We start from the raw sequence: 23,146 nt of genomic DNA, 5'->3' as shown, positions 1-23,146 counted from the left end.
CAAACAAAAAACCCCCAAACCCAAACACCCCGCTATGTTATGGGTTGTTAAGGTTTAAACCCAGCCGGCAGCAAAGCACCACCAAACTGCTCACTCACTTCTCCCCCCTGGTGGGATGGGGAGGAGAAAATATAAAGAAAAGCTCATGGGTCGAGACAAGGGTAGGGAAGGATCACTCACTAATTACCGTCACGGGCAAAAACCAGACTTGACTTGGGAAAAAAAAACCAAAATCAATTCAATTTGTTACCAATCAAATCAAAACAAGGATAATGAGAAGTAAAACCAAATCTTAAAACACCTTCTCCCCACCCCTCCCTTCTTCCCAGGCTCAACTCCACTTGTGAATTCTCTACCCACCGACCCCGGCAGCGCAGGTGGACGGGGAGAGGGGGTTCGGGTCAGACACCTCGTCTCTGCCGCTCCTTCCTCCTCGGGGGGAGGACTCCTCACTCCTCCCCTGCTCCACCATGAGGTCCCTCCCACAAGAGACAGTCCTTCGCTAACTTCTCCAATGTCAGTCCTTCCCTCACTCACTAAATGAATTCAGTTTATGCTGGAGATATGATGCAGAACAGCTGTACAGCATCAAAGAATCTGGCAACTGATGCATGCTATATTAATCTTATGGGACCCTGCTGACTCCTGATTCAAGAAAGTCCCCAATGTTAGGGATCCAGGTGGAAGATGATTATACAACGTCCCATTTGTGGTATGAATATTCCCCAGTCTCCTTCATGGTTATTTTGGAAGGGAAGAGTAGGCACAGACAGATAGACAGTGCTTCTTTACTTATTTCTTCAGCTTCAATAGACACTGCTTTAGCAACTCATCCCATTTTACCATATGTTATGACCTATATCTAGGTCACATCTCAGGAGAGTCCTGCTCTGAATGATTTCCTAAAGAAGTCTGATTACAAATTTCAAACTTTTTGGTATTGTCTATAAAATAAAATAAAAATCAATTGAGTACTGCATGGGAAATGAGCTTAAGATGAGTAAGTCAAGTAAGCAGGGGTCTCAAGGCCTGCACAGTGTGAATATATTTATTTGGACCTTTGGTAAAGGGTCATCCAGTAATAAAATTAGATTTATTATAATAGGCCTCAAGATATTGTCAAAAGCTTTTAGAAAAAAAGAGATGTATGTGTATCTATACAATTTAAGATGTTTTACTGGTGACTGCAAATTCTCTGCAGTTTCTAGAAAAGAGATTTCTAAATGTATCTTTATGCTATCAGCACACTAGACTTTTAAGAAAAGTAGTGGTGCTTTTAGAACATCAGTAACAATAATATTTTTTCTCTGTTTTGGGGGGGGTGTTTCTGTCTGTTCTCCTCCCCTTCCCCCCCCCCCCCCCCGTAAATAAAATATTGTATAATAGTACAACCTATTGGTATACTCTTTCATTGTAAAAAAAAAACACCCCCCACCCCCCAAAAAAACCCAAAACAACACAACACACAAAACAAAAAAAACCAACTCCTTTTGAACCTTTGACCAGTTGAAGCCAGTTTTGTCAGAGGAGTAGAAGTCACAGAAAAAAAGAAAAAGACTAGATTCTAGCAAATTTGTGAGAACTAGCAACTGAGTACTGAGAAGAGATCCACTAATGCCTGCAGGCAATGCTGTAAGACAGAAGAAGCTGCATTAGCTTTTTGAGGATCCACACAGAAACCCTGTATGAAGAAACAAAACCTGCAGTAACCAAAGCTTTGTTGGTTCCACTACTGACAGAAATAGCCATTTTGCAAAGCTTCTGCGTACATGTAACAGGAATTCAGAAGGTTGAAAGTGTGGGTGTTCAGAATATAAATCACAATGTAGTCCTTCTCTATTTGTCTATTTCTTTATTTCTACTAGATTGTCTTCTCATACACTTGAACTCTCCTATTTCAGTTGAAAAAATATTTGAGAAATCTTTTTTGATGGCCAGGCTCTAAGCTGGAATGAAACATTAGCAGTGGAAAGCAGATGACTTAGACATTGTCACTACTTCCCTACCTCAGTTTTGCATGTCACATGAACTATGTTGAGTGGACTTATATCAACTTATAAAAAGAAGTACTGAAATTAGGGAAGGAGTAAGTAGGTATATTGGACAGGTTTAGGGTTTGGCTTTAAGACTGAGGTGATCTAAATAAGTAAAATCAAGCTTATGTCTGGGTTTAAAACACATGAAGTTAAGAAATGTTTTGAGCGTGTCCCTTTATTTAGGCAAAACCAGTTTCTTTATATATAGATACACACACACACACACACACACACACACTTATACATACATATGTTTGTTATGTATGTATATCTGTATTATCCTTTGTGTTGAAAAACAGAGGAACAATTAGATGTTAAAAACCCCAATTTTGTGATGTTCCTTGGGAATAATATTCTCTGTAGAAAAATGCAAGAATATAATAGGTGTGATTCATCATCAAAACAAATACACTGTGTACATTTATCTAGAAGTAATGGAAAAACAATACCTAGAATGTGAGATTTCATCTTTGATCTGTTCACAACAAAATTATCCTGACACTAATGAATTTCTCTGTGCAATGTTCACTGTGGAAGCAGACATGAAATATTTAAGTAGTCACTGTGATAGCATCACAAGGACACCTCAGCATGGACCTCTTTTTCTGATATTTTTTCCAGGTAGATGTCTGAAGAAAGTAACGAGTTCAAATTGCTGAAGAGATAAGAACATACTGGAATTTTCTGCGTTTGTCATTCAACAAACACTTTTTATTACATTCAAGGAAACAGCTCATTTCTTTGAAGGACAAAATGACGCATATCTTTTATACCCAAATGTATTTACAATTGAGATATTGAGGCTGATGTGCCAAGGTTGAAGTGTTCCACCTCTGTAACTATGTGCAAATTATTCCATAGGAGTCTCAAAACACAGGAAAGGTAATGGCATGCTCTGTATGGAGAAACTGTCCTGTCTATTGAGATAAACTTTTATTGTGTATTATGCACAGTAGGCTAAATGCTTTCCTGTTTGTTATTCTTAACAGAAGAGGTGACTTCACTGAGGTAGCATTGTTTTTTTACATTTTCTGATGCATTGAAAATGATCTGACACCACCCAAGCATTAAAAATCAATCTGTTTTACACCTAGCTTTCACAGAACCCTTTTAAAAAAATCTCTGTTCATTCCATCAAAGTAACAGAATATGTGCTCATTCTTAGTATATTCAAAGCAGAAATAAAATTGGTTTATTTGCACTCAGAATAATTTAATTTTATATTTTATCCATTTTACTTTACACTGCAGTAGATTAGGTATGCTAGCCAAAGGAATGATATTTCCACTGAGAAGTAACTTCTTAAACATCTCTCTAACCGTCACGTATAATTACCCAAATATATCTTAGTGTTTATCGGTATAGGTTATTAAAGAGCTGTATTTTATAATGTAGGTTTATTTTGACCCTGCAGAAAATTTGATAACATATTAGATGTTCTCATGTGTATTTTTTCCAGTCTACTCACACATCAAATAGATAAACCATCCCTATTGAAAAGAACATGTCAGCATATGGTTAATTTTGTGTTTAAGATTGTGGAGCATTAACTTGAAAATAATGTATGTAAAGTTAAGAGTTTTACTTCATAAGAATACTTAATTTAAATGCTCAAATGTTTGGAAAACTTGACTTTAAAGATATTCTGCAGTATTAGAAAGTACTCCATAATTTATTGTTTATTTGATTAGTTTCTCCTATTTTTCTCAACATTTATCGATTGTTTTCCAACAGGTTGATATTTCTTAACATTTCTTTAGAAGGATAATCTTACAGAATTAATGACTTTTAATCGTTATTTGATTTTCCATTCATGCCATCACATGTGACATTGTTTCTAATCTATCATGAGATAAGCATTATCTAGGAAAAACACATTGAGAATTCACTGCTCATTAGTCATAAAGGGTGAAGCTTTAAACTGTTCTGTCTGTGATGATTCAGAACATTAAAATCCAGTCACATGAATATTTGCAAATGTTGCAAATGTCCTATCACTTGGTTAGTGATAGGACAGATGTGCTAAAGCTGCATACACTTTTTAAACAATTTCCATCGACAGGCAGGACAGAGAATGCCAGGTAGGTACCACAAGCTCCATTCTCAACAAATGTCTCTGTCTCTGCCTTCCAGTACTGGCTCTTTGTGACTGACTCTGTAGATGGAAAAGGGACATTTTGAATAGGATTAATTTCATCAAATGTAGAGCCTAAAATATAGGCTGTTGTGTCTGAACTAGTTGTCTAAACTTCCTTTATAGTCAATGGGAACAGGAAGACACTTTAGGATGAAATGTGATGTCATCTGAATGTAGTCATCTATCAGATGAGTCACACCTGAAGAGATCCTGTTCTCTCCAGTGACTTTAAAGGGCACCAGAAGTGACTTTCTTGGATGTAGACATCTTCTAAATTTAGGTGAGATAAGGTCTGTATTTGAAGACTGACAACATGGGGAGGAAAAAAATATTTCCATAATGGCTAAAAATTGTGTAATTCTAGTAAAACCATTGCAACTACAGCATTTTGTAACAACACACAGCATATTTCATACATCATATAAGAAAGGCTATCCTTCTAACCTTTGATCAGATTATAAGTCACATTGTAAGAACTTTGCTGAAAGGAAAAAAGGAATGAAAATTCCATCCTTCTTTTACCTCGATAGCCAAATATATATATATATATAGGTCATTAATATAATTTGAGTACTGACCGAATTACAGTTAGTTTTAGAGCAATATGCTGCGGCGAATACTTGCACTTGTTCTCAGACAAAAGAAATGTCAACAGTCCTAGTTAGCATGGTACTGTATAATTCAATAGGAGAGGGAACGCAAGACATTTTTTGATAATAAAAGTAAAAAAGCTACATTTTACTATTAACTGTAATTTGGTCAGTCTCTCAGCTTATTAAATGACACAGGCAAGACTTTGGTCAAGGACATATTTTGAAGTGTTTCTAACTCTGTATTTAGTGGACTAGTATAGGGCCACCTATCCTTGTGTTATTTGAGTTGTTAAAGTTCTGAAATAGAAATGATTTTCTGTCATGAAGTGCTAGATACTATTTAAAGTCAACAAAATATGCCCAAGGACATTGTGTGATGTGTTCCCCTGTCATGTGTTTCTCTCATGCAGCAGAGTCTATTTGACTAGTTTGTTGGATGGGAAACTCAGAAAGGAAATAGAAGAAAATAGAAACCAAACTTTGTTCTTTTTTATTTTGAGGACAGGGTACTTTCAAAATTATGTAGAACTTCAGGACTCTGACGCACACAACACAGAGCTAAGAGTAAACAAACACAACCATTTTTATAGCCTACTTTGAGGAAGCTGTGTTCACCAGCTTCTTTCATGTTAAGAATTTAGAAATCATTTTATCTTACATTTGAGAATAAAACTGCCTCCCTCAATCACTAGAAATAGATTTTTAAAAACAAGCAGATATTTACTTACCTAAGAAAGGTAAAGCACACTTAATCTAAACTGCACTTCAACCACTGGCTGGATTCTAACCTCATTTATATTAGTTAAAATAAGCAGAAGTCACTGATGTTACACACTGTGGATCTGGGGAGAAGCAATATGTATATAACTACAGGAGCTTACTTCATATACTCTCCAGTATGTAAAGTGCACAGCATGCTATTGTTTGAAGAAATAGTGTAGCTGTGAGATTTTGGCAATCTATAGCCTAAATGAGTGCTGTTACTATGTACTTTACCCTTAAATGTCACATTTGAAATTAGTTATTGCTGAGGTACCTCAGACTGTAGTATTTGGCAACTATTTTATATAGTGTATATATATACTAAAACAAACAAACAAAAAGCTAGTACAGTTTTATGTATATTAATGTATATGACTTTATTTCAGTATATATATATGACTATATAACGTTATATATACAAATATACTAGTGGTTTTTTCCCTAAGAGAAAAAACTCTAAGCCCATAGTCAAGTCTAGTATATTTGTACACTGATATGTGTGTGTGTGTGTGTGTGTGTGTGTGTGTGTGTGTGTATGTTATTTGCCTTTAGAACTTTCTCTTTGCTTTTTTTTTTCTGATGCTCAGTTCTTCAGAAAATCAACATTGCTTTGCCCTTTAAAGGCCTTGGATGAATAATAATCTTAGGAAAAGTCATCTAATCTATTTTAGATGCTTTTTTTAGGATCAGATGAATCACATTCTGGAAGCACCTTTTCCTCTCTCCTAAGTACAAAGGGTTTGTAGGGTGACTTGCTTAGACTTGAATATCTACTCGTTAGATGCCTACATGAATGCAGAAAAATATCTTCTGAAACAATGCAGACAGTAATTCATTATTTTAAGCAGAGTAAGTTCCAGTTAAAACAGAGACAAAAATGCAGCAAAACAATCAAATCCTGTTAGAATTGCAATAGTAGAGTAGAAAGTCAGGAATAAAAGCCAGTGGAACAGGCTTCATGTGTGTTTTCTTCTTGTGTATTATCAGTAGTTGAAGGTTCATCATTTGGGAAATATCCAAAACCATTATCAGTTAATGAATTCCCCACTTTCAGAGACAGAGACAGAGGAAGAGGAAGAGGTAGAGGTAGAGATGTTACAGGTGTAGATATAGATATTTTAGAGAGTCACCATAATCACCAAACCATTGTAATCTGTTCTGGGAACAGAAACTGAAGGTAGCAATTGCTTTGGTACAACTTTCACAGTATTTAGAAAAAATGTTATGTTTATTTACACATTTGCATTGCTGCCTAATTCTGGAGGCACTTAAAACTGGCTAGGATGCTACCTTTTCAACCTGAGAGCCACCCAGAACTTAACTGCTTGTGACTTCTGAAAATCCTGATCTAACCAGCAACACCTCTACCCCTTGCCAAAGCCCTGACTGATCTAAACACACCATAATTCCTTGTAACGGACAATTTATTAGGCTTGTTCTGTTCTTTCCTACCACAAAGAAACCACCATAAATTCAGCACAGGGCACAGGGGATGTGGCTGATTTCATTAAGCTGGATGAAAGATCTGGACATGTTGGACAACAGCCTTGGGGTTAGTGCTCGCTACTGGGAAGCAAGTGATAAAAATTCTTAGGCACAGAAAGGATTCAAAACCACATTTCCTAAGACAATGATCTCCAATAAGTTAACTAAGGTAGGCTGATCACTTAGTCATAAGGCTGTAGCTTTGGGATGAAGATATTAATCTGTGAGTCCTTGATAACTTGGATATATCTATTTTCCTATATTGTTAAAGACATCAAATGTTGTGAGATCTGGGGATTGAAGTCTTCTTGCCAGTTGCTGCCTGAATAGTTAGCTCCCAGAATCAAGCTTTTGCTTCCCTGTTTTTCCTCTTGTAGTCCTTTTTATACAGTGTCATCTACACGACCAGCAAAGGTAGCCTGTTCTTCTCCGTTTATGTTTTATTCCTGGAAATAATGTGCTGTAACTACTCTCCTGGAATGCAGTTCACGGTTCATTTGAAGAACCCAAATTTCCCATTTCTTGAATAGCTGTTATGTAAAAAGTGGGTATTATCATTATCATGCTCTGTTCAAAATGACACTTACTCTCCAAGGAGGTTTCAATGCTCTGCATAGTGAGTGGACAGAGGATTATTAATCTAAGCTCAAATGAGGGCAGAATTTGAGCCATTGCTGTGCCTGGCATCCCCTATTTGTTACTGCTATGCTGGTTTTCCACAGTTCCTTGCAAGCACTTCCTACTCCCCTGCAGCTTTGGCAATATGAAAAACACTTTGTATGTGAAATCTCTGTTTTACACTGACATCCACGTTAGCTCCAAAACAGGCATTTTCAAAGTGCTTTGCTCTACTTCATAAGGAACTCTGCAAAGAACAGCTAGTATGAATCTGTGAACATGCAAACAATACTGAAAATACCAAATAAGAAATTATTGGAGGGGCACTGTGGATCTGTATGGGAAGGTACTACCAACAGCTAAATCCTTCATTTATGATGAGCATACCTATTATTAGGTTCTCACAAAAATACAAATATCTGTTATAGACATGAAAACCCTATATTGAAATAGCATAATCAACATTGCAATGGTATCATAGAATTGTAGAATCATAGACTAGTTTGAGTTGGAAGGGACCTCTAAAGGTCATCTAGTCTAACCCCCAAACGTTTTCAAAAGTTATGAAATGTCACATATATGGCAGTCAAAACACCTAAATTCTTACGTGCTTACACTTTTATACAGTCTTCTCTTACATGGTCACATGTTTTCCTACTTTTTTTCCCTCTTAGTATATCTCTCATTCAGTTAATATGATAGGAAACTCTTGAGACATAGCCCATTGATTAATATTTGATTGCATTTTATTAGTAATCAGTTTTTAAGCCTAACTTTTTTCTGTTGCCCATTATCCAAACTGCTTTGAAGAAAGAAATAAGGATTTCCTTATGTACTTTGTATGGCATTCATCATTTGCTAGAGTGCTGAAGTTTTTCAAATATGTCAATACATCAGTTTTCATAACATTACTTTTCCATTATCTCTCCAGTAGGCAAACTGAGCTAGATGCTAGAATGGACACAGTAAGGTTCTGTCCCTGTTTAAACAATTTATGCATGTTTTTTTGCACCTTACTTCTTTTTAAATAGGATATGTAAGTTAAAAGCACAGGCCTGGTTAATTTCTGTGACCCCATGCATTTGTCAGAATTTCTGCCAGAAAAAAATCCAGGTTCTTAAGGCAGTCATAAGCAACATATAGACTGTGGGGACCCAGAAAAAATCAGTTAACTGTTTTGCCTAGCATCACATGCAGTTTCATGGCACAGTAAGTAATAGAATCCAGTTCACTAGGTCATTGTTCAACTACCCTAACAGACAAAATTTTTCAATTCCTTTCTTCAATTCTTTGCTTTGTTTACTAGAAAAACCACTAGACATCTTTTATGGCAACCTTATCTTGACGTAATTTGTTGAGATCAAACATGTTTAGAGAAATGTGATGACTTCAGCAGATCTTCTAAGAACACAGGCCAGTTTTGAAGCTCACTTCCCTGTCTGGTTTTGGCTAGCTCCCTTGCCCATCTTCTTTGCTTTTTAGTCTTAGGCCAGCTCGTCCACACACTATTCTTAGGAGCAGGATCACAAAATCTTCTATCCTCCAGCTCTCAAGGCTTCTTATTTTTCAGCTGCCTGGTCTCAGGCAGCCTGAGCAAGGAGACTGGGGAGTTTCCAAAATCTGTTGTCTCCATTTTCAAAATCATTTCACTACAAATTTTCCCCACACATTCACCCAGAGACAGATCCACAGCTCACCACAAGTTTAATCACACACAGATGAAAACTTATAAATGTTAGTCTCAAACCCACAAGTCTGATGCCTTAGGCATGAGATTCAGCCAGCGAGGCCCTACTCCCCTCCTGTTTCCAACTGCTGGCATCTCCTGTAGTGGCCACGTGGCTAGCACAACCCCAGCTCACCACGCATGCTAGTGTGCAATCTGTGTGCTCTCCCTGGCCAGCAACCATAAGGACAGCCAAGAGGTCAGTGTGAGTAGAGGAAAGCGCAGAAAGGGTGGGAGCAATCGTTTGTTGATCTCCATAACAAGATCATCCAAAATGTGTGCATAAACAAGCAAAAAGACAAATATTGCACGATGTAAAGACTTGATCACACTTCCAGACAAGCAAAGAACCCCCTTTCTTGGTGCCGTTAAAGGTGAGTGCCACCTGCAGGTGTTCATTTAACACCAGTTCGAAATTCCTTTCCTTGATACTCCAGTAGAAAGGTGATTTATTAGTACAACAACTTTAGACATCTTATTAGATATACCGTTGGAATATTATTACTATATCACTTTTTAAGTTTTCCAAAGAATCTCTCTCCTCTATTTTTTTGTAGAGAAATTATACCCAATGAAAAGTTTTAATAACAAGTTTTGTGAAAGACTGCTCAAATTTTCCAATTGGCATTATGAAAAGCTTTTGTTAATTATCTCCTAAATATCCCTATTTATTGAGAGATTTTACTCTAAAATTGCTTCTGATTTACCAATGTTCTGTCTTTGAGTTATTTTTGATTAAAACGTCACGTATACCTGTGATAAGTAAATATGAAACTAATAAGGTATATATATTTACAGTAAAGGAGTCCTCTTGGTTTTCCTCTTTGTTTTGGTTTGGGGTTTTGTTGTTTCATTTTTGCTTTATTTCTTTCTTCCCTCCTATTTATTTCCTTTATAGAGCTTCCATTTTATCTATTTATGTATTTATTTATATTTAATGGTGCAGTTTCGTTTAGTTTAGCTGAAGTGTCTGTTACTCAGTGTCACACCAGCTTAACTACAAAAGCAGCTTACAAGACTGGGAAAAAGACAGCCAGTGATACCTTATAAATAGGCATTTAAAATGCTGGCAAGCTCTTGGAGAAAGTGAGGGAAGTTAATTTTACCTGAACACTAGCACCTGAAGAGCAGTCACAAAAGTGATTGATTGCTACACAAAATGCACCATTATACGTTGCATGGGTTAGTGTATTTATTTCCCGTATTATTTCCAGTCTTCTTGAATTTTCTATGAAGAAGTACCCTTTCGTAGATCTTGATATTAAGATACAGAGGCTATAGATAGTGGCATCTGTGTTTATATTCGGGACCAGAACACGGGTAATCTCAGAGACTACATCACCACTCTCTGGATATTCTTCACAGTGTAAGGCTACAAACGTGGTTTTAGTTTGTATTATTAAAATTCAGTAATTTTAATAATGGATTTTCTTAGGGGAAAAAAAGGAATTTCCAAGAAAAAAATGGAATTTCTGTCTCACTCAACTTTTATTGCCATCTATAGAAGGAAAAAAAGAAATTGCAATTACAGTTTACCTATAGCAAAACAACAGAATTCAGAAAGGTCAGGCATAGATCAAAAGAAGAATTCTCCACATTGGTTATATTTCGCATAACACAGGTAGAGCTGTGTGACATTGTTTTTGCTATCCTATTCATATCTTTTTGTTGCTAAATCAGCTATACTACATTTGGGAATTCTAGTCCTTCAAGCAGCATGATTTATAGAAGACTAGTGGACTGAATTAGAGGTCCTATAACACAAGGACTTAAAAAATACACTTTAATAATTTTTGTTCCTTTGCTGAACTGTGGGTATTTGCTTAAACTATATATTTAGGATTATGCCCATGCAGCAAAATATTTTGATTCAGGTCAAACCTCCCTAAATCAAAATAAAAAAATAATCATTTTTATTTTCTCTCTCTTTCCTTCTCTCTCCCTCAATACATATATTTATACACACACACACATATATGTGAAGCTGAAGTTGTTAACATTTTTTAAATTTACCATTTTCTTAAAATACTTATTATAAAACTCTGTTCTTCTCAAGGATGTATTATAATATAAAAGAAAGTTATTGTTTATTTTATTTTACATTGTTAAATAAATATTAATGCATTATTCAGGCGGTATAAACATGTATTTTAGAATTACTGGGGTAAATGCTCTACACTGTAGAAAAACACAGCTAATAAGAATTTAAAGTTACATCATTGGAAAAATCACAAAACAATTACTCTTCAAGGCTTATCAGAATACACACGAGTTAAGAAATACAACTCTTTAATCGTATGTCCCAGTAAGCACTGGGAAAATTCAGTGTTCAGTAATTCTGTGAAACTCTAACTACTCTTCCTGGTCACAGCACCTGCCTAGTAGCAGGAAAATGGTGCAGAGGGAAGCTACATACTGATATGTTAATGTTTCATTTTTCTTATGCATTTTATTTAAACTTAGGTATATAACATGTACATTTGCAACCAGGAGAATTGTGTCTTTTAGCAAGTATAAGTTGCGCTAGGACATTCCTTCCTTGTTTTGTGTTGAAACAATTGGTTGACAAAGAGACCCAACTACTCTTTGATTTAACTACATAGAAGTAATGGCCTTTGTACTGAGAGAAAAAGAAGTGGAATTAACTGGTGTTTAATATGAATGGCATTTCTGTATCTTTCAGAGCTTTGTACACAACCAGCTGGAAAGAAGGCAGACAAACTCTTGGAAGCACTGGATAAAAACACTAGTTGATGACCTGTCACAAAAACATTTCCTTTCCTCAGTAAGATGTTCTTTGGAAGTTGATATAAGGAGATTAAGATGATGGATGATGACACAGCCTAAGCAGTACGCAGTATTTCACTGGTCATATATGTAAGGCTGAAAGTCACCTGGAACTTTTTCAGTCTTTGTTTCTGCAGTTTTGATATATTTTGTTAAGGCCCAGCACGAAAATTTAACCTTTAAATTTAATTTTAAAGCAGCCATTTCACAGTAATAATGCTGACTGTTTTTTATCTTTCATATCACATCAAAACAGTGCTGACTGAACACTAACAACTTTTCAGTACAAACAGATTGACAAGTAAAGACCACAACTACTTGAGAATTATTTACTACACAGAGAAACTTCTTATTAAAGGCCTTCTCTTTTTCCATTTTTCTTCATCTGTTTGCTAATCATGCAAATGCATTGTAAGTTTTCAGTTATCTGGGCTTGTCTACTTGATCTTGTATATATTATCATTGGAATACTCACATGGGTAAAATGAATCTCTTGGCTAAATGGCAATGGAAATGTTGTTTTTCATAGCTCTTTTTTTTTAAATCAGTTTATCTGTGGCAAACCACTCTTTGTTATATTTTATCCTGTGTAATAAGGTGTCTTCATTAATGACTTGGATGATGGGATGGAGTGTACTGTCAGTGAGACTGCAAACCTGACCAAGTGGAGGGATCACTACGCTGGAGGTTCAGAATGGCTTCACCAAGCTGGAGAAATGGGTTGACAGAAAACTCATGAAGTTCAACAGAGGCAAGTGCAAAGTCTTGCATCTGGGATGGAATAACCACATGAGCAGTACAGAGTGGATAGAAAGCAGTGCCAGGGAAAAGGAGCTGATATACAACAATTTGAATTAGTTCAACCCTTACAGCAAAGGCAGCCAGCTCTTGCCAGCAGCTACAGGGAAGTGAACCTTGCTCACTCTTCAACACTTGTGAGACCACATCTGGAGTGTTGTGTCCAGTTTTGGTCTCTCCCATACAAGAAACACATTGACAGATTGGAACAAGTCCAGTGGAAGACCAGCAAGGTGATTGAATGTTCATGACATGGAAGGGAAGGCTGAGAGAACCGGTTTTATTCAACAAGGCAGCCAGTGAGAGGGTAAAGAGAAGACAAAACCACACTCTGCTCCAAGGTGCACAGAGATGGGAAGAGAGGCAATGGATGCAAGTTGGAGAAAAGAAATTCTCATTAGGTATAAAAGGAATTTTTAATATTTTTTTTTCCCGATAAGGATGGTCAAACACTAGAACAGGTTGCCAAAAGATGTTGTGGCATCTTGATTCTTGAAGATATTAAAAACTCAGCTGTACAGGTCCCTGAGCAACCTGATCTAATTGGACTTGCTGTGAGTGGAGAGTCAGACAAGAAGACCTCCAGACATCTCTGTAACCTAAAATACTCTATGATTCTATTAATGGAATCCATGCTACTTCCTTAAAAAGAAAACAACTTACTGCTTACAAATGGTAACAGTCAATACCTTTCTAGCTCTGTGCATAAAGATCAGCCTTTTGGTGCTTCCTTACAACCTTTTTTGCCTCTGCAACTTGTACTTTTTCCTCTATCATTCCACTAAAGTTGCTGTATAGTGTGTACACTCTAGTTACTAGTCTATACAGCCAGTAAGTCTTCCCTTGTACTCCAAAGAAACTTGCATTCTCGTCCCCTAGTTTTCTTATACTGTATCACTGTCTCTAAGCCTCCTGTGCTGTGCTGCTAAATAATGAACATGGAAGGGAAAAAAAAAATATTACATAGTACTAATATGAGATCTCTGACTCCTGTTGACTGAGTTGGTATCTCTATCAAAATTGGGATCCTAGTCTATAGCTTTCACTTACAGCTGAAATCTTCTGAGGCATGAAATTTGTTCTTTTTAGATTTTAATAGGCAAAATAGATTTGGGAAATCACATTACACTGATTCTTTACAGTGTAGCACTACACTGTCCGCATTATTCATATACTTATGAATCAGGTCTTTGAAAGTCTGTAAACCAGGAATTTGCACTGAAGAGACCCGATTAGAATAAGTAGGTTTTGATCTTGCCAGTATTGTAGTACCACAGATTAGGTATCTCTAAACCGTTACTGTTGTCTCCTATTGCACTCACCTGTATACACAGACATTAATGTTAGACACCCCTGCTGGTGTACAATGCATTTTTTTGTTCTTTGTATGATCTGACTTGATGGATTTAGCTCATTGGGTGACTGCTTTGAAACTGTGTGGTGCGAGTATGAACTGTTGGCACTACACAGAGAGATGAATATGTTAGCATCAAGGACTCTGATCTCAAGTCCCACTAGAATCAATGGGTATTTGTCATCTGAAAGCAAGCAAGTTCCTGACAGAACTAGGTCCTTACAGTCTCAGGACTCAGCCAAAATACTTTTCATCTCATGAAAAAAATGACAGAATTTCTCCCCAACCAGACAAAACTTGCAAAGTATGATTTACACTACCTGGACAAAGATCTTATGAAACAGCCATTCCAGGTGATGCTACAAACAGCAGAAAAAAATTGGGTGGGATAATACTATCACTATGTAGCTGGTGTCCCATGGGAGAGTAATAGTGAATAAAAGCAGTGTACTGATAGCACTAATTACCCAGGGGTATCATGCTGCTGAATGATGTAGAAGAAAAAAAAAATATATTGAGGAAAAATAGATACAAAGCAAGATGGGACAGAAAAAAACCTGAGGAAGCAGGCACAACTGAAATGGAACAAATTATTTTTCAGGGACAAGGATGCTTGACAAAATTGATCATCTTGGAGGGAAAAATAAACCATTGATCCAAAAGCAAAAGAATGTGGTAGCAAAATTAGATTGAATATATGTATCCTCATAGAGATAAATGGAAGCAAGATGGAAAATGTAAGAAGAAAAAGAAAATTGCCATCTTTAAATTGCCAGCCCTACAGTAATATAGGGGAACATAGAAATGTTATATTAATAATATTTTTTTTTTTCAGATGCACTAAAATAACTGCAAAGCTCGACAGATTATAACAGTGAAGGACGAAAAGCTGGGAGTCAATGGATGGCAGCACATGCAGTTTTAGCTAGTTTCAGCCATATAAATGGTAGATCCTGACAGACATTGTTAAGCCTTATCTGCCTTTGGGTGTCTAAGCCAAAAGTTAGATTCTGAAAGAAATATTCAAAACATCTGCCTTTTTGACACAGATACAGGAATTTTTGAGCTAATATACTTGTGAATGCAAGACTATAAATCCACCCTGCTTTTTGTTGACATTATCATAAAAACAGAACTATAGTTATAAACTGCTTAATGTGTGTAATTGGAAATGGGCTAACAGTGTATTGGACCATAAACTTATGGGTATCTCGTAGCCAGTTTAGAAAATTGCACTCATTAGCTGATCTTTTATCACGCAGGAAATGCCTCCTATACAAAAACCCTGATCCTGGCTCATTTAAACTGCACTTACATTATCAATTCTATTGGATTAATTTCTGATACACACAGAAATTAATAAGAGCCATGACATGTTACTCTAGCTTTCATAGTGCCTTTAAAAAGAGCATTAGGAAATTAAAATTTTACTTGTTTCTTTTTGGAGAAGAGTGTTAGAGGCAAAAGCAGGAGAGAATGACAAAAGGAGGGGACTGAAGAGTGGTATGGACGGCTGCAGGTAAATGGCAGAGCTGGACCTCACTTTAGCCATAATTTAGTAGCTTGGCTCCGTGAGGCTGGAACGACAGGGTAAAACTGGTGATAAGCATAGAGCATGGGTACTGCAGGCAGCATTTACCTTCCCTGGGTCAGTGAAAATGTGATTCCAAAAGTGCTGGAAGTGTGTGTTGTCAACATGTCTCCTCTTCTGTGGCTTTCCCAAACTTGGGATGGATTCCTAAGGAAATTAACGGGACCTTCAACAATGACATGACAAAACCAAGAGAATTCTGTGTTGCCAGCAGAAGAGATGTCTAAATTGGTCTAGATTTGTATGAATTGACTCTATTTTATACCTGGACTTCTGCTTTGCCATCTAGCCTTTTTCCAGGATGAATGGTGGATCCAAGCCAAGGCAAGTGTGAGAGCACGTAGAAGGTCAGTGATGCCCTTTCACGTGATTTCGTTTCTAAAGTAAGACACATGGTCCAGACAGGAAATACAGTTTGGATTGTAAGTTTGTCTTCAGTAACAATGAATCAGTCTTCCCAATTCCAATAAAAAACTGAAACCAGAAAGATTGGGTTTATTTTACCTATCAATCTATTTCAAAAAATATTTTGGTCTTATTAAAAATAGTAAAAAAGCAAGTTACAGTTTGTTAAAATGTAAGGGATCTTAGGCAGTAGATGAGACATAGGGTTCTCCCTTCCTTCCTTTCTAAATGATGAACAAGTTGTACTATTATTAACTTAATTACTAACTGCCACCAGTTGTTCTGATGGTTCAGCCCAAAACTGGCTCTGTTGTTTTGTAATATTATTTCCAATTAGTACTCAAATTGTATTTAATTTTACTGTGAGGGTTTAATAAGACTAGCAGTAGTCGCCTCCATTTGAGTGGTATTTGTCTGTTACCATTATTATGATGCTAAAGTCAAGGCGACTTTAAGTGAAGACAGTGAGACACAGGGAGGTTGCAGAGCTTTTCTTTCTGACAATGTAATTCAGTCACTGGAATAGACAGGCTCAAATAATACATTATTTGTGTTGCAAAACTATTCGTACTCCTGGGTTTTTATCAGTTTTAGTTTAGCTCTTGCTAAAGGTCAAAGTATGTTTCTCTGAATAGAAAACAACTCAGGATCCTCAGACTGACACAGCATATTTTGCATAGATCATATTATAGAATCATACATACTGCTTTTGCTACCTAAGCTCTGCCAAAGCCTTGGATAAATCTGAACATATCAATTTTTATAAATAACGCTAAGAAATGAAAACATGCAAAGTTAACAAGAATATTTCAGTAGCTCTCATCTAGGTATTTGCTTATATGAGCCCTCAAGAACTAACTTGATTCTAAAAATGAAAACATAGCAGACTTGTAGATAGAGGATGGCTTTGTGAAACTGTCCTAGGTTTGGCTGGGATAGAGTTAATTTTCTTCCTAGTAGCTGGTATAATGTTGTGGTTTGGATTTTGTATGAGAATAATGTTGATAACACACTGATGTTTTAGTTGTTGCTAAGTAGTGCTTATACTAAATCAAGGATTTTTCAGCTTCTCATGTCCTGCAGCATGGGCATGAGAATTTGGGAGGGGACACAGCCAGGACAGCTGACCCAAACTGGCCAAAGGGATATTCCGTACCATATGACATCATGTCTAGTATATAAACAGGGGGGAGTTGACCAGGAGGGGTTCATCGCTGCTCGGTGGCTGGCTGAGCATCGGTCAGCGGGTGGTGAGCAATTGCATTGTGCATCACTTGTCTTTCTTGGGTTATATTTCACTCTCTTTTTGTTATCTTCCTTATTAATAATAATAATTATTATTATTATTATTATTATTTCTGTTATTAAACTGTTCTTAGTTCATGAGTTTTACTTGGTTTTGATTCTCGTCCCCATGCCAACGGAGGGGGGGCGGGGGGGAGTGAGTGAGCGGCTGCATGGTGCTTAGTTGCTGGCTGGGGTTAAACCACAACAGAAACACACCAGCTCAAACAGGTACATTACTGTTTCAGTGCTTCGTCTGCTTCACATATGAATTACAAGTGAGTGAAATAACACACTCTAAATATAAATATTTTCAAATTCATGCTAGTTTAGCCACAATGAATGAGAATATTATGTGTGGGAAATATTAAATACAGGGCAAATCATGCAGAAACTATAAAACTCAGAAGGGTGATGGACATGTCTCTGTTGGAAGTGGTCACACCTCGCAGCCCACAGTCCAGACAGCAGGTTTGGGATGGAAGCAGTGTATTTATAATGAGCAATCTTCCTCAGCTGAGAAAATCTCCTCCTACTTAGGCTGGAACTTTAAAGTTAAATTGGCAACAAAAGTAGTGTTTGGCAACCAAAATAGCCTCTGAAGCAGTTTATGTGGTTTTATTATCAAGTTCTTCAGAAACAGTAGTATCACTCAGGATGTGTTTGCTGGGGTTCAAATCCTCTCAAATAATCAAATGAAGAAGAGGAGTTATAATCATCAGATTACCCATTTACTGAAGCATGGGTTCTGCTCACTCCCCATCCTGATCAAGTTTGGTTCAAAGGTTAGTGACTTCATTTGGATGTTTCACAGTCCAAAAAGTGATGGTCTGTTACCAGTTTCTCACATACAAGATTTCTCTCTCTCATAATTTGGGTATGAACAAACCAGTTCTGCTGCTGCTTCATGGCTGATGCCCAGTAAATACTGGAAGTGGTACCTGATGCTAGTATCAATGACTTTTCCATCCTAGAGTGAAAGTGTTCCTTCAGGTAACTATGACCACTCTGTTACTTGAAACCTTAACTTGTTTGCACTGTTATCTTCTGCATTATATTGAAATACATTTCAGTAACACTTTTCTTATGTTTTATTCCCTTGCAAGAATTTATGCTCATCACTAGTATGAAATACTAGTATTTTCCACCTAATTGATGGTTTTCTAAGAAATGCAGTACTGTAGAAAAGAGGTAAGGAACCAAAGTCTTTCATTATTGTTGATCATCAGTATCTTGCATATGTCCATTGTTTTACATAAGTATGTATGCATCTGTGTGCATGCTGATTATTCATGGTAGAAGGAAATGTTTATTTGTATTAGAAATTCTATGTCATTACCAAATAGTACCTGCCCATCTTACAAACATAAGAGTACCAAATTTATCAAAATATTGTCTTATGTTTTTAAGACATGGTTTAGTGGCGGACTTGGTAGTGTTAGGTTAACGGTTGGACATGCCAAATTTCTCACTGAGAGCATACATGAACATACTTTACAGTAGCATAATCTTGCACAAGTATTTTATAAGCAGCAGGAGCTGTATTTCACAAAGAATGAGTTCCATCAAGTTAGTGGTTTCAGGTTTCAGGTTTTATTATCATCCTCTATTGAATTTTTTTAGACATGATAATGATACATATCAAATTAATATCCATGCAGCAAAACCAATTTCTTATTCCTGAGAACTTATTAATCCTTGAAATTGTCTTTAGTATTATGAACTTTCAGTGTGTGAGCGATTTGTCTTTTCCAACAAATATTGTTAGTTTACAGCCTTAAAAGAAGATCTATAATGAGGAGTTTTTTAATATGGAGTAAGTAATATTTATAATATTTTCTTATTTATATATGTTGATTATATCTTTACAATACCTGTTTTACATTTTCTCTCCTTGTGTACAGCATTTAATAAACCCCTCTAGCTCTATTAAATCAACAAAGAACTGTTCATCAGTTATAGAGAGTAAGATTCCATTTCAGTAAATAAATATAAAAATATAGGGGAATATCAATCTATATATCGATCTACCTATCGATCCACCTAGCTATCTATAGGACAGCACCCAAATTTATTCTGGTTCAGTCCTATGGCATCAATCACCTTGTCATGTGGGAAAACTGGAGCAGAAAACACACACACTTTTTTTAAAAATTCTTGTTTACTTCACCCAGCTGTATTGTAAAAGATGACACTACACGTAACTACTGTAGCAAAATACAGTGGATGCAAAAGAAAAAGTAATGTTCTTTGTCTACCAAAGGGAACAGAAGAATTGCTGCAGATTAGTGGCATTGATCAGGCATAGCATCCTTAAACCGGGGGTAATACTAGAGCATTTTCTCCTTTCTTTTTTCATTCCTTGCTCCCTCTTCTTCTAGAGGTTGTGACTGTCATTTAATTTCCTTGTTATTACCTTTGTTTTGGCAACATATGTGGGATGATTTACATATGCTGCATGTAAGGCTTTTGTTCTCTTTGTTACACCATAAACCAGCTCTGGACAGCTTTCAAGGTTGCATTCCTTTAGTGATCAGTGATTGACTGTTTCTGATTTGCAGCTATATCTCCAGAGCCCCCGGTATCATCTGTGCCTCTATTCTCAAAGCTTCTGTTATTATCTTGTGCTCACACACTTAGGGCACCATGTTACAATCTCTGTTGTATCTATCTTGATAGATAGATAGGTTGTGTTTGTGTGTGTGTGTGTGTGTGAAATTGTAATTATGGTTTTCTTTTGCCAGTGTTAGTCTTGTATTCCATCACTACCTGCTGTGCTGTCAATTTTGTCACAAGTACTTCTGGGCATAAGACTGAGGATTGAGCAAATGAAATCAGGAAGAGAGAAAGGATTTCTGGGTTTCTGAGTGAGTAGAAGAGTGTAGAAGGAGCTGATCCTTAGTGTATTTTGAAGTGATGATAGAAATGAAAGACTGGATTGTTTGCTGAGGGTGTGTTCAGACTGTGGAGAAGGTATGCAGAGCAGCACAGCCCCTGCAATACACTGAGGTCCCATCAGCCTCTTCCTGCTCGTGGTTTTCCCTTGCAGAAGAATTGGGTACTATCATGGAGTCAGGACATGGGAGTGATCCAGTTTTGCATCCATGATCACAAGCAAGGAAATGCTGTTCTGTCTCACTGCATATACAGAGACTGACTGAGCAGATATCCTGTCCCAAATTCTGGACTACTTAGTACTCTGTCAGAGAACTAAGATGATTTCATGGTAAATAAAATGGGAAAAAAAACCAGGAGTTGACAAAGCCCCACTTTAGTGGAGGTTCTGGAGCTATTTAGCCACTGAGTCAAGTTACACAATTCAGGAGAGTACATCAGCCCCTACTAGTGACTGGACACTGGTGTTGCATTGTCCTCTTAGTCTGCACCTGTAAAATCACCGGGTTTTGCCATAGGATGGAAACTGGACTATTAGAAAAGTAAGAACTTGATTAATTTTGTGGACCTGCTATATATCTCCAGGAAAGATATTCATCTCACTTTGCCTCACTTTCTCATACTTTTGTAAATCATGTTAAACAGCAAAATATCAGGTCCAGAATGATACTGTCCCTAAAATTCAATTCAATGTTGATATGGAGACATTAAAAAAAAATGCTACGATCCATGTAGAGTTCCAAAAAGGACTTTGGCATTGGTATTCTGAACATTACAACACATAATTTACTGGCAGGTGGTCCACAGAGCAGGGTTCACAGCTCACAGATGTCCTCAGGAAGTGTTGACTGCATAAATCCAGGATAGGAAATAACTGGCTTGGTAGCAGTTCTTCAGAAAATAATCTAGGTCATGAGTCAACAGTATCATGCTGTTGAGAAATAAAGCAAGCATCACACAGATGTATGAACAGGAACCCATCCCGGAAAAAAAAAAAAAAAAAAAAAAAAAAACAGAAGAAGAAAAGAAAGAAAGAGAGATAGGAAGAAAGGAGGAAAGAAAGAAAGAAAAGAGGAAAGAAAGAAAGAAAGAGATAGGATGAAAGAAAGAAAGAAAGAGAGATAGGAAAAAAGAAAGAGAAGAAAAGAAAGAAAGAAAAGAAAGAAAGGAGGAAAGAAGGGAGGAAGGGAGGAAGAAAGGAAGGAAGGAAGGAAGGAAAGAAAGAAAGAAAGAAAGAAGGAAAGAAAAATGTGCATTACGCATACACAGAGAGATGACTTCCAGTTCTGGAGGTGCTCAGTCTTCAAGAAAATAAAAGGCTTTCAAATAGTAAAAGAATAATCTCTCATGGCAGATAGGAAATAAGAAAGAGCTTAGACTGCAGCAAGACAATTAAAGCCTTGCTAGTAATAAGGGTGGTAACCATTAAACAGACTGCCTGGCTAAGTTATAGTCTCTGTTACTGAAACTCCTTAGGAACAGGTTAAGTTAATATGTGGGGGGGAGGGGGGAAACTAACCAAAACAAAACAGAAAAATATATGGAAAGGGAGAGGGAAAGTAGAGGCAGGAAGAAGGTTTCTAGACTATATTCATTTGTGAGAGTGAAGATCTGAATTTTGTTCCAATTTCAAATATGTGTATTTGAAAACTATATCCAGTAATACTATATCCAGTGATGATTTCCTGAAGAATATATCACTCCCTGTATCTAGGATCAAACAAAAGATTTAGTAATTTCTAAAATAATGCCCAAGCATGATCATAGAAAATCATTCTTTGCCTATTTCTTCCCTGTGGCCCTATGAATCATTAAATATGTTTGCCCAAAAGGTCTGTTATGCGTGTGCCCTCTCTTTATCCGCAAATCTGGTTGTTAGGGCATTCCCACGAAGGTCAGAGCTTCCATCTTCCTCCTTCTGGCAGAGGAAGATGTTGAATTTGGTCTCCTGGTGTTTGAAGTTTGGATACATGTTGTAGATTATTTTGTGATACTGACTTATGTAAGTCCAAATTCTGTTATCTTTACTTTCCCATTAATTTATTCAGTATTACTGCTATTTCAAATAAATAACACAAAAACATTTTTAACACTAAAACTGCTATTCAAAGTACTGGTATTTTTAATTACATTTGCAGATTTTGCATTGAAATAGTCAGGTTCACAACTCTTGTTAATACTAGATGAAGTTACAGATTTATAATCCAAAATGGTTTGACATCATTGTTAATAGCTTTTCTTTACAGATGCATGAAATTAAAATGTAATTTTCATAAAGCAAGAATTTCAATACTAATTTCCATGAATTGTTGATGTTCAAATAGAATGCCATTTCCAAGAATATTCTTGAGCTCAGCTTTGAAAAGTGGAAATCTTGCCTATTTTCTGTGAGAAATATGAAGGGTTAATGTTTGGGAAGTACTGAGATAAATGTTTATTGATGGCTTAAAGTGAACAGAGTATAAAACGGACAAAATATGTCTTCTCTTTTTTGTAACTCAACAAGCAAGGGCATGCAGTCATTAAAAAAGGAAAAGGAATGAAATCAAAACAAACGAAAGACAAACTCTTAGACCGTGGTGCTGATGACTCATTTTCAAACCCCTTTTCAACTTTTCAGTTTATTTTCTAGGGCAGACTCCTCACCTGTGCCAGCTTGTGTGACATCTATAAAT

Source organism: Aquila chrysaetos, chromosome 5, assembly GCF_900496995.4.
Source record: "Aquila chrysaetos chrysaetos chromosome 5, bAquChr1.4, whole genome shotgun sequence".
NCBI classification, from domain to species: Eukaryota; Metazoa; Chordata; class Aves; order Accipitriformes; family Accipitridae; genus Aquila; species Aquila chrysaetos.
This window is presented reverse-complemented; position numbering follows the sequence as displayed.